At 43.4% G+C, this 11,925-nt stretch overlaps 1 long non-coding RNA gene across 2 annotated transcripts; it reads left to right on the plus strand.

Moving 5' to 3' along the window:
- The first annotated feature begins 7,190 nt into the window (after positions 1-7,190).
- Positions 7,191-10,126, plus strand: LOC119319544. Of its 2 annotated transcripts, none has more exons than XR_005154517.1 (3): positions 7,191-7,598; positions 7,680-8,019; positions 10,093-10,126. It is a non-coding gene; the product is annotated as an uncharacterized LOC119319544 (long non-coding RNA). The 2 variants fall into 2 exon arrangements; XR_005154516.1 differs by lacking the exon at positions 10,093-10,126 and adding an exon at positions 8,759-8,814.
- Positions 10,127-11,925: the final 1,799 nt, after the last annotated feature.

The following is an 11,925-nucleotide window of genomic DNA, read 5'->3' on the forward strand; positions in this document are numbered from 1 at the left end:
GAAGTTTGTGATTCCCGTAGCATGCACGTATGGTGAACCGTTATGTGATGAAGTCAGAGCATGATTTATTTATTGATTGCCTTCCTTATGAGTGGCGGTCGGGGACGAGTGATGGTCTTTTCCTACCAATCTATCCCCCTAGGAGCATGTGCGTAGTACTTTGTTTTGATAACTAATAGATTTTTGCAATAAGTATGTGAGTTCTTTATGAATAATGTTGAGTCCATGGATTATACGCACTCTCACCCTTCCACCTTTGCTAGCCTCTCTAGTACCGCGCAACTTTCGCCGGTACCATAAACCCACCATATACCTTCCTCAAAACAGCCACCATACCTACCTATTGTGGCATTTCCATAGCCATTCCGAGATATATTGCCATGCAACTTTCCACCGTCCGTTTATTATGACACGCTTCATCATTGTCATATTGCTTTGCACGATCATGTAGTTGACATTGTATTTGTGGCAAAGCCACCGTTCATGATTCTTTCATACATGTCACTCATTCATCATTGCACATCCCAGTACACCACCGGAGGCATTCATATAGAGTCATACTTTGTTCTAGTATCGAGTTGTAATCATTGAGTTGTAAATAAATAGAAGTGTGATGATCATCATTCAATAGAGCATTGTCCCAAAAAAAAGAGAAAGGCCAAAGAAAAAAAGGAAGGTCCAAAAAATAATATAAATAAATAGATAAATAAGAAAATAAAAAGGGGCAATGCTACTATCCTTTTACCACACTTGTGCTTCAAAGTAGCACCATGATCTTCATGATAGAGTGTCTCCTATGTTGTCACTTTCATATACTAGTGGGAATCTTTCATTATAGAACTTGGCTTGTATATTCCAATGATGGGCTTCCTCAAAATACCCTAGGTCTTCGTGAGCAAGCGAGTTGGATGCACACCCACTAGTTTCTTTTGTTGAGCTTTCATACATTTATAGCTCTAGTGCATCTGTTGCATGGCAATCCCTACTCACTCACATTGATATCTATTGATGGACATCTCCATAGCCCGTTGATACGCCTAGTAGATGTGAGACTATCTTCTCCCTTTTTGTCTTCTCCACAACCACCATTCTATTCCACCTATAGTGCTATGTCCATGGCTCACGCTCATGTATTGCGTGAAGATTGAAAAAGTTTGAGAACATTAAAAGTATGAAACAATTGCTTGGCTTGTCATCGGGGTTGTGCATGATTTAAATATTTTTTGTGGTGAAGATAGAGCATAGCCAGACTATATGATTTTGTAGGGATAGCTTTCTTTGGCCATGTTATTTTGAGAAAACATAATTTCTTAGTTAGTATGCTTGAAGTATTATTATTTTTATGCCAAAATGAACTTTTGTCTTGAATCTTTCGGATCTGAATATTCATATCACAAGTAGGAAGAATTACATTGAAATTATGCCAACTAGCATTCCACATCAAAAGTTATCTTTTTTATCATTTACCTACTTGAGGACGAGCAGGAATTAAGCTTGGGGATGCTTGATACGTCTCCAACATATCTATAATTTTTGATTGCTCCATGTTATATTATCTACTATTTTGGGCAATATTGGGCTTTATTATCCACTTTTATATTACTTTTGGGACTAACATATTAACCGGAGGCCCAACCCAGATTTGCTGTTTTATGCCTATTTCAGTGTTTCGAGAAAAAGGAATATCAAACGGAGTCGAAACGGAATGAAATCAACTGGAGAAGTTATTTTTGGAAGGAAAGCAACCCAGGGAACTTGGAGTGCATGTCAGGGGAGACACGGGCTGCCCACGAGGGTGGGGGGCGCCCACCCCCCTAGGGCGCGCCCCCTGCCTCGTGGGGCCCCCGTGGCTCCTCCGACGTACTTCATGCACCCATATATACCGTCGTACCCTAAAACTTCCAGAACGCACAATAGATCAGGCATTCCGCCGCCAGAAGCCTCCATAGCCACCGAAAACCAATCTAGACCCGTTCCGGCACCCTACCGGAGGGGGAAATCCCTCTCCGGTGGCCATCTTCATCATCCCGATGCTCTCCATGACGAGGAGGGAGTAGTTCTCCCTCGGGGCTGAGGGTATGTACCAGTAGCTACGTGTTTGATCTCTCTCTCTCTCTCTCTCTCTCTCTCGTGTTCTTGAGGTGATACGATCTTGATGTATCATGAGCTTTGCTATTATAGTTGGATCCTATGATGTTTTCTCCCCCCTCTACTCTCTTGTAATGAATTGAGTTTCCCCTTTGAAGTTATCTTATCGGATTGAGTCTTTAAAGATTTGAGAACACTTGATGTATGTCTTGGCGTGGATATCTGTGGTGACAATGGGATATCATGTGATTCACTTGATGTATGTTTTGGTGACCAACTTGCGGGTTCCGCCCATGAACCTATGCATAGGGGTTGGCACACGTTTTCGTCGTGATTCTCCGGTAGAACTTTGGGGCACTCTTTGAGGTCCTTTGTGTTGGTTGAATAGATGAATCTGAGATTGTGTGATGCATATCGTATAATCATGCCCACGGATACTTGAGGTGACATTGGAGTATCTAGGTGACATTAGGGTTTTGGTTGATTTGTATCTTAAGGTGTTATTCTAGTACGAACTCTAGGGCTGTTTGTGACACTTATAGGAATAGCCCAACGGATTGATTGGAAAGAATAACTTTGAGGTGGTTTCATACCCTACCATAATCTCTTCGTTTGTTCTCCGCTATTAGTGACTTTGGAGTGACTCTTTGTTCCATGTTGAGGGATAGTTATGTGATCCAATTATGTTAGTATTGTTGAGAGGACTTACACTAGTGAAAGTATGAACCCTAGGCCTTATTTCCACACAATGCAATACCGTTTACGCTCACTTTTATCATTAGTTACCTTGCTGTTTTTATAATTTCAGATTACAAGTACCTTTATCTACTATCCATATACCACTTGTTTCACCATCTCTTCGCCGAACTAGTGCACCTATACAATTTACCATTGTATTGGGTGTGTTGGGGACACAAGAGACTCTTCGTTATTTGGTTGCAGGGTTTCTTGAGAGAGACCATCTTCATCCTATGCCTCCTACGGATTGATAAACCTAAGGTCATCCACTTGAGGGAAATTTGCTACTGTCCTACAAACCTTTGCACTTGGAGGCCCAACAACGTCTACAAGAAGAAGGTTGTGTAGTAGACATCACGCATACAGAGGAAATTTCAATCCTAGGCCTTATCCTAGTAATCCCTCTAATAATTATGGTAATTCCTACAACAATTCTTATGGAAATTATAATAAGATGCCCTCTGATTTTGAATCTAATATTAAAGAATTTATTACTTCGCAAAAGAGTTTCAATGCTATGATTGAAGAAAAATTGCTTAAGATTGATGAGTTGGCTAGGAACGTTGATAGGATTTCTCTTGATGTTGATTCTTTGAAACTTAGATCTATTCCACCTAAGCATGATATCAATGAGTCTCTCAAAGCCATGAGAATTTCCATTGATGAGTGCAAAGAAAGAACCGCCAGGATGCGTGCTAAGAAAGATGCCTTTATAAGAGCGTGTTCTTCTAGTTCCTATGAAAATAAAGATGAAGATCTAAAAGTTATTGATGTGTCCCCTATTAAATATTTGTTTTGCAATATGAATCTTGATAATGATGGGACTGAATATGATCCACCTTTACCTAGAAGGCGTTCCAAGAATTCGGAATTTTTTGATCTTGATGCTAAAATTGATAAAAGTGGGATTGAAGAAATTAAAACCCTAGATGTTGCTAAACCCTATGATATGAAATTGTGGTTCAACGTCTAGTGGTCCGCCTATCCACGGTTGGTTTTACAGTGGTCTCATTGTGTCTTAAAGAGTCCTTGGCTATGCCAATTCGGGGACGCTTCGTATGTCATGTGCACTGCCTTGTACATGATGGTGTTGTACGATCGAGCCCGTGTAGGCCCCACCACGAAAACTTCGGACGAAATCTCTATCATATGTTTGTTCCGACTTATTCTGCAAGCCAATCTTTTGTTTTGTTTTGAGTTGTGGTACTCGAGTTGCTTCAATGTCAAGTGTTGATTCCATACCTTTTCTAAGTGGTGTTCTCATACTCCTATGTGAATACCAATCCTTCTTGATCATCGAGGTTGTCATCCCAATTCCTTTTCAACCGGTGTGTTTCTCGTCAAAGGATCCGTTCATTTTCAACATCCGAAAGATTCAATCTCAACTTTTCTCAACGGTGTTTGTTTCGTCCGTCCCGAATTGCCTTTGTTTTACCCACCCTCCCACCCTTTTTTCTTCAAGGGCTCAGATTTCTGAATCAAGTATCCATCTTATGGTTGTAAAGTTTCTCGTTCTTTCCGCCAATGTTCTTATCCGGTGATTCCCATGAAGATTCTAATGGAGCTTCAAGATCATCATTCTTCATTTTTTTCTTTTCCGGTGGATTCAATTCAAGCTTTGTCGATCATATCATTTTCCAGGATCTTACCCGACTCTTCTAATTTTTACCAGAGTTATTCTCAAATTCATTTCGAAGTTTGACATAAGAATGAATTATCATCAGTCAAATGTCTTCTCCAAGATCTTGCAAATTCTTTTCATCGTTGGTTCAACTTTTCTATTCTTATTTATCCCGGAGTATCTCAACAATTCATGGTGGTGTCTCTCGTCGTCATTCTTGGATTTTGTAGACCGAAGGAGAGTTTTACCTTCATATCTTATCCGTTCTCTCAAAGATTCGTGGTTCTAGCTTGTTGCTATCCTCTCGGTTGTTTTCGATTGTGAGAATTCTTTTCACCCATCCAGAGTAATTCAGAGCATTTTCAGTTTGTTTCTCCGGAGCCCATCATCTCAGAATTATTCATGTCAGTTCCCAGTTATCATTCTCCAATCTTACCGGTGCATCGTTCAAGTGATCTCTAATAAGTTCGCGATCCCTTCATTCTCATGTATCTAGTTTGTCTCAAGTATCTTCATTTGTTCTCTAATTCTTCCCGGTGTTTCGTTATCCTTTCTTCGTTCATTTCACAATACTTACCCGGTGATTCATCCCTTTACTTCGTTTTTTTTAATTCTTACGGTGGTTCATTCAAGATTTCTCTTCCTTCATTTATCATATCAATTTATTCGTTGCTTCAATCATACCGGTGGTTCATTGAAGACCTTCCCAAGTTTGCGATATATCTATCTTAATCCTTTCTACGAGAATAAGTAGTATGCCAAATCCTTCTCAATTTAAATTGGTGAAGGATAAACATAATGCAATTCTTATTCTTGTTTCATCCAAATGATTAATTCCTTATTCCGGAGGTTCATCTTATCACATTCTCGGTTCGGGAGGCTTTATCTTTTCTTTTCCAAGAGTTCCAAGCTCTCGCTATTATATCACCATGAAGATTCATCTAAATCATTGCAAGGATTCAACTTGTGTTTTCAACTTCTATTTCTTTCTATCATCCTTTTATTACCGGAGTTCTCACGAAGCCTCTACTTGATGGTTCATAAAGGATTTAATTCCTTCTTGAAGTGTTCATCGAGATTCTTTTCAGAGGAGATCAAGTTTTCTTCATCTTGCATTTCGAAGTGTAATTCTTTCATATCTCCTCTTTTGAGGTGGTGTTATGTCATTATTGATAATTTCCCTTCGTGTTTCATGGATCACAAGTTTTTCAAGAGTGACATATCTAAATCCATCATTTCCTCTTCGCTCAAGACATCTTTTCAAACCATCTATCTCTTCTTTGAAATTATCTTGGGTTATACTTCACCAAAAACTTTCCCTAAGGATTGTTGCTATTTATGGTGCTTATAAATGGCCCAAGTTCTTCATTTATCCTCCCAGTGAAATAAGTTTCTTGTCCCCTTGTTGATATCAATCTAATCCATTGTTTTCATTAGTGGCAGGTTCTCACCTCAAGTTCTTGAGATGTTTTCCATAAGCCCACAACAGGAATACTCTTTTCGTTGTTGGTTTTCCAACAACTCCGTTCAATACTTCTTTCTAAGGATGTTTCTGAAATTATATTGTGGTAGAAGATGCCATTTTCTTCTCAACTCTTTCCTTTCCAACGATCCAACTTCTATTCTTTTGTTCCGGAGGCATGGTGATGTTGCTCTTTTCTCTCATATTCTCGAGTTGTGAGGACTATGTTCTCTTCGTGCTTATCCATTTATCCGGAGTGTCGTGTCCTCTGCTCAAGTTCTTTTCATCTTATCTAGTCTTGCATCTCTTTTCAACCGGAGTGTTGTCCGAATTTGTTCTTCCTTGTTCCTCTTTCCTAACGGAGTGTTTTCAACTTCGTTCATCTCCATTGTATTCTTTTCTCGAAATGGCTTAACCTTGCAAGGTTCTTTGGTTTCACTCGTTTGTCGAAGAAGCAACCTAGTTTTACCCCTTCTCTTTCTCTTTCGTTTTTCCCTCCGGTGCCATTCTAGATCTCGGGACGAGATCCTCTCGTAGTGGTGGAGTGTTGTAATGCCCCGAGACCGATGTGCCAGGTGTCGTCTAGTTATTCGCTGTCGTTGCCATGTCATTTGCTTGCGTGTTGCATTTCATCATGTCATCATGTGCATTGCATCGTCATGTTTTTGAAACTTGCATCCGTCCAGGACTCCTTGTTCCGTCCGTTGTCCGTTCTGAGCCCAGACACACTTGCACGCGTCCGCGGCATGTCCGAAATAGTATTTTATAAGTGGCCGTAAAATGTTTTCGGAATGGGATGAAAGTTTGCGTGTGGTCTTATTATAGTGTAGATAGACCGCATGTCAAGTTTCATCGCATTCGGAGTTCGTTTGACGCCCCAACGATTAACTATAGCGACAATATAGCCGGTCTAACGTCGGACGTTTTCGGTCTCCGGAAACAGTCGCCGGGCCTCCCTCTCTTCTCTTCTCTCAGCTCGAGACCGTCTACACAGCCCACTACCTACCGCCAGGTTCAACCTAACCTCTCTCGTCATCCCACGGCCCTCCTCGCGCGCGCGTCCGAAAATTGTCCCGGACCCGACCCGGGCTGTCGCTACCGTTGTGTCCGGATCATCCCCAAACATCTACAAAACGTCTCCGTTTTGTTAATTGGACTTCCTAACATATTTATTCTCGTCCGTCCGATTACGATCGGAGGGTCCAAAGCTTGCCTCTTCTAACCCCCCTACCTATATAATCAGACCGAACCCTAGCTTTTAGGACACTTGTCCCTTCCATCCTCCTGCCCGCCGCCACTTCAAATCCTCTCGGGATCATCGCCAGATCCACCTCGTTTTTTCCCCATCCACCCAAATGGCAGTCTCCTGTGCCTTCCCGATCCACCCATCGATCCACCCCCACTAAGCTCCTCTGCTCAACCCCCCAGACCCAGTGTCGCCTCAGGACCCAGCAGGCCGCGCCCTCCAGCGACCCTGCTGCCGGCGACCACGACCAGGACCGGCCTTGTCCTGCTCCTCTCTGTCTTCTTCTCCTTCCTCTCCCGTTTTCTCTCTCTCTCTCTCTCTCACGTACCTCCCTCTCTCTCTCTCTCTCAGGTACTCAAGAGCAGCGCCATGGATGACCTCCTCCAGCCGACGCCAAGGCCCGCCTTCTGTAGTTCGGTGTCGCCGGAGTTCCCCCACCACCAGTAGGTCGCCGCACCTCTTCTCCGTCCTCTCCTTCCTATCTCTCTCTGACCTCCCCACTCTCCCTCTCTTGGCCTGGACAGGAACAACGACGCCATGGCGCCCGGAGCTCGTCCGGCCCCTGCCACCGCGGATCCGGCGAGACCCTCCTTGAATATTGCGCCTGTGCCCTGGATCCGCCGACCCTGCCACCTCCGGCGACGCCCTTTCCTTCCCCGCTGTTCCTCGTGTCGTCTCCATCCCGCGCGAGCCAGCGTCACGTGCTCCAGCACCGCTGCTCCTCTGTCTTTCCTGTCGAACAGAGGAGACGCGCCCGTAGCCTCCCCGCCTCGTGCGTCTGGGTCAGCCAGCGCCAAGCCAGGCCCAATGCGCCAGATCCGGCCCGCCTGGCCTCCCCCCTCTTCAGCTGGGCCTTGGCCCTTGGTGAGTGCACAGCCGCCCCCTGTTATAGCCCATTGCCTTTTTTTCTACCCTGCGATTTTAGCAATTATGCAGTACTTTGGCAGTTTTGCAGATAACCCCCTAAGCTCCATGCATATCGTAACTCTCAAACCGTGCATCGCATGTAAATGTTTTATATATGAAACTTGACTAGAATTTCATCTAGTTTCATAATTTGCAAATTTCATCCATGTTTAAAATGTTGTTTGGTTAACTTTTTTCATATGCCATGATAAAATGATTTAATTCATAACTATTCAACCGTAGCTCCAAATTTAATAAACTTTATATGTAAATGGGGTAGGAAAATGCCTAGTTTAACATGGTGCACTCATCTTGCATGTTTAACAACTCTAAAATATGGTTTAGGGCAGAACAGTACCAAACCTAATAAATGCACATGAGGAGTTTCCGGAATTGTTGTTCATTGCTTCCGGCCTCATTTAAACTTGACTAGATAGGTAGTTTTACTTAGCTTCACCTCTTGCCATGTTAATCAACATTTAATCTTGTTGGGTACATAAACGAGATCGAACTAAATAAGTCACGTGGTGTTTCGTCAATATGCAACGGAGTTGCATATTGAGCTCCACTTAATTTGTAGGGTTGTTTGTGCATTTTGCCATGCCATGCTTCATTAAACCGGACATGCATCATGCCATGTTGTTGTAGTGGTTGTTTACTATGTTGTTTGCTTTCTTTCCGGTGTACTTCTTCTCAGTAATCCGGTAACGTCGTGTTGTGAGGATCCGTTCGACTACGTCCGTTTGTCTTCTTCATGGACTCGTTCTTCTTCCTTGCGGGATTTCAGGCAAGATGACCATACCCTCGAAATCACTTCTATCTTTGCTTGCTAGTTGCTCGCTCTTTTGATATGCCTATGCTGCGATACCTACCACTTGCTATATCATGCCTCCCATATTGTTGAGCCAAGCCTCTAACCCACCTTGTCCTAGAAAACCATTGTTTGGTCATGTTACTGCTTTGCTCAGCCCCTCTTATAGCGTTGCTAGTTGCAGGTGAAGATTGGAGCTTATTCCATGTTTGAAACATGGATATTTTGTTGGGATATCACAATATCTCTTATTTAATTAATGCACCTATATACTTGGTAAAGGGTGGAAGGCTCGGCCTTATGCCTAGTGTTTTGTTCCACTCTTGCCGCCCTAGATTCCGTCATATCGGTGTTATGTTCCCGGATTTTGCGTTCCTTACACGGTTGGGTTATAATGGGAACCCCTTGATAGTTCGCTTTGAATAAAACTCCTCTAGCAAGGCCCAACCTTGGTTTTACCATTCGCCACCTAGCCTTTTTCCCTTGGGAGTCACGCATCCCGAGGCTCATCTTTATTTTAACCCCCCCGGGCCAGTGCTTGTCTAAGTGTTGGTCCAAACTAGAGCCCCTTGCAGCGCCACCTCGGGGAAACTCGAGGGCTGGTTTTAGTTGTACGGGTTGCTTATCCGGTGTTGCCCTGAGAACGAGATATGTGCAGCTCCTATCGGGATGTTGGCGCATCGGGTGGTCTTGCTGGACTTGTTTTACCATTGTCGAGGATGTCTTGTAACCGGGATGCCGAGTCTGATCGGATTATCTTGGGAGAAGGAATATCCTTCGTTGACCGTGAGAGCTTGTGATGGGCTAAGTTGGGACACCCCTGCAGGGATTTGAACTTTCGAAAGCCGTGCCCGCGGTTATGGGCAGATGGGAATTTGTTAATGTCCGGTTGTAGAAAACCTGAAGTTGATCTTAATTAAAATACATCAACCGCGTGTGTAACCGTGATGGTCTCTTCTCGGCGTAGTCCGGGAAGTGAACACGGTGTTGGAGTTATGCTTGACGTAGGTTGTTTTAGGATCACTTCTTGATCATAGTTGTTCGACCGTGCTTTTGCCTTCTCTTCTCGCTCTCATTTGCGTATGTTAGCCACCATATATGCTAGTCGCTTGCTGCAGCTCCACATCATACCTTTACCTTACCTATAAGCTTGAATAGTCTTGATCGCGAGGGTGTGAGATTGCTAAGTCCCCATGACTCACAGATACTTCCAAAACCAGTTTGCAGGTGCCGATGATACCGTGCAGGTGATGCAACCGAGCTCAAGGAGGAGCTCGATGAATATCTTGTCCTTTGTGTTGTTTCGTTCTAGTTGATCAGTAGTGGAGCCCAATTGGGGTCGATCGGGGATCTGTGTAGCTTTGGGGTAGTCTTATTTTATTTTGGTTCCGTAGTCGGACCTTGATTGTATCTGGATGGTGTAATGCTTTATTCATGTATTGTGTGAAGTGGCGATTGTAAGCCAACTATGTATCTTTGTCCCTTATGTATTACATGGGTTGTGTGAAGATTACCTCACTTGCGACATTGCTTTCAATACGGTTATGCCTCTAAGTCGTGCTTCGACACGTGGGAGATATAGCCGCATCGAGGGTGTTACAGGTGAGCTGCCAAGCAGAAGCTCTGCACCTGGGAGCCGACCAAGGCGACACTAGCGGGTGTTGCTCTCCTCTTGAGGACGTCATCGTGGTTATCCTCTCTGTGCCAGGGTTCCGGGTGAAGACCTAAGTCTGTTTTCGGGCTCGGCAACGGCGACACTTAGCACCATCCCCCTCCCGAGGTCACTGTCGTGGAGCTTAGGTATCCTAGTCGTGGGTTGTAATCTATCTTGCTTGTATTTTTCTCAACAACGTAGTCACATGCATTTATATTGTCCGGTCCCGGAATCTGCTTGTAAGTGTTCGGAAACATAGTAGAAAACAAAAAAAACCGTCCTACAATCAAGAACTGGATCACTATGAAGATGCATATAGAGGTATAGATCGGATCACTACTAACTACGAGTTGCAGCCGAAGAAGCGCTGGTGTAGGTCGTTGATGAAGTCTCTTGAACCATTTACGAACGACCCCTCAAACCAATGACCGAAAGTGTGTCTTCTCTACGGATTGCACGCATACACGTGTCACGGTCCGGCATCGCTTCACTATCCAAAGCTTGTTGTTGCCAAAGAACTAGAGGAGGGAGAAGAGAACCGTTGGAAATATGCCCTAGAAGCACTAATATTGTATTCTTTATTTTCACGTTTATAATTCTATGCTATAACTGTTATGATTCTGGAATATGTGATTCAACGAGAAAATAATTAGCATGTGTTGAATGATAAACAGTAAAACCTGATTCCTAGTCTCGTCTCTGGGACTAGCTCAAGTGTTGTATATTGATCATGTTTTGCGGATCTTGGGATATCATTAAGTGCAACGATAGTCCCAAAACAATATTGAGAGTATGATGTTAGAAGAATAATCATATTGAATTGAGCCAACTTGTTTGTTATACTTTGAGATTTAATCGTCACAAGTCAATCGATACAACACAGAGAGTTAAATGTGCTTTAGTTCCTTGGACCTTGAGAGTATCGTAATCACTTCTTACCGGACGATAGACTTTGGTGTTGCTCAAATGTCATCTGTAACACGATGATCATAACGGCAACTTTGAGGTTCATCGGAAAGTATGACAAGGGGCTAGATAGCTCAATAGTGGGAATTGCTCCTCCGACGATGGAGAGATATTTCTAGGGCGCTCTCGGTGTGACGGCATCCATCATTGTCTGACCATACATAGGTGACTAGGTCACAAGGATGCCAGAATATGTCAACGAGAAAAAGAACAAAACTGGTAACAAGAAGACTAATATAGTAAGCATGAGAATGACTCGGGAGCATACGGATATACCTTACCTCGAATGTTGTAAAGTATCTTGAAGCAAAGGGAATAACTCATGATAACTAAAGGTTCACTCCAATATAGACCTCCTCACAGCAACGCATGTCTACCACGATACAATAACATGTGTTGTTGACTGTGATCCCACCTCCCACGTCCCACACCC

The sequence above is a fragment of the Triticum dicoccoides genome, chromosome 6A (assembly GCF_002162155.2).
Source record: "Triticum dicoccoides isolate Atlit2015 ecotype Zavitan chromosome 6A, WEW_v2.0, whole genome shotgun sequence".
Classification (NCBI taxonomy): Eukaryota; Viridiplantae; Streptophyta; class Magnoliopsida; order Poales; family Poaceae; genus Triticum; species Triticum dicoccoides.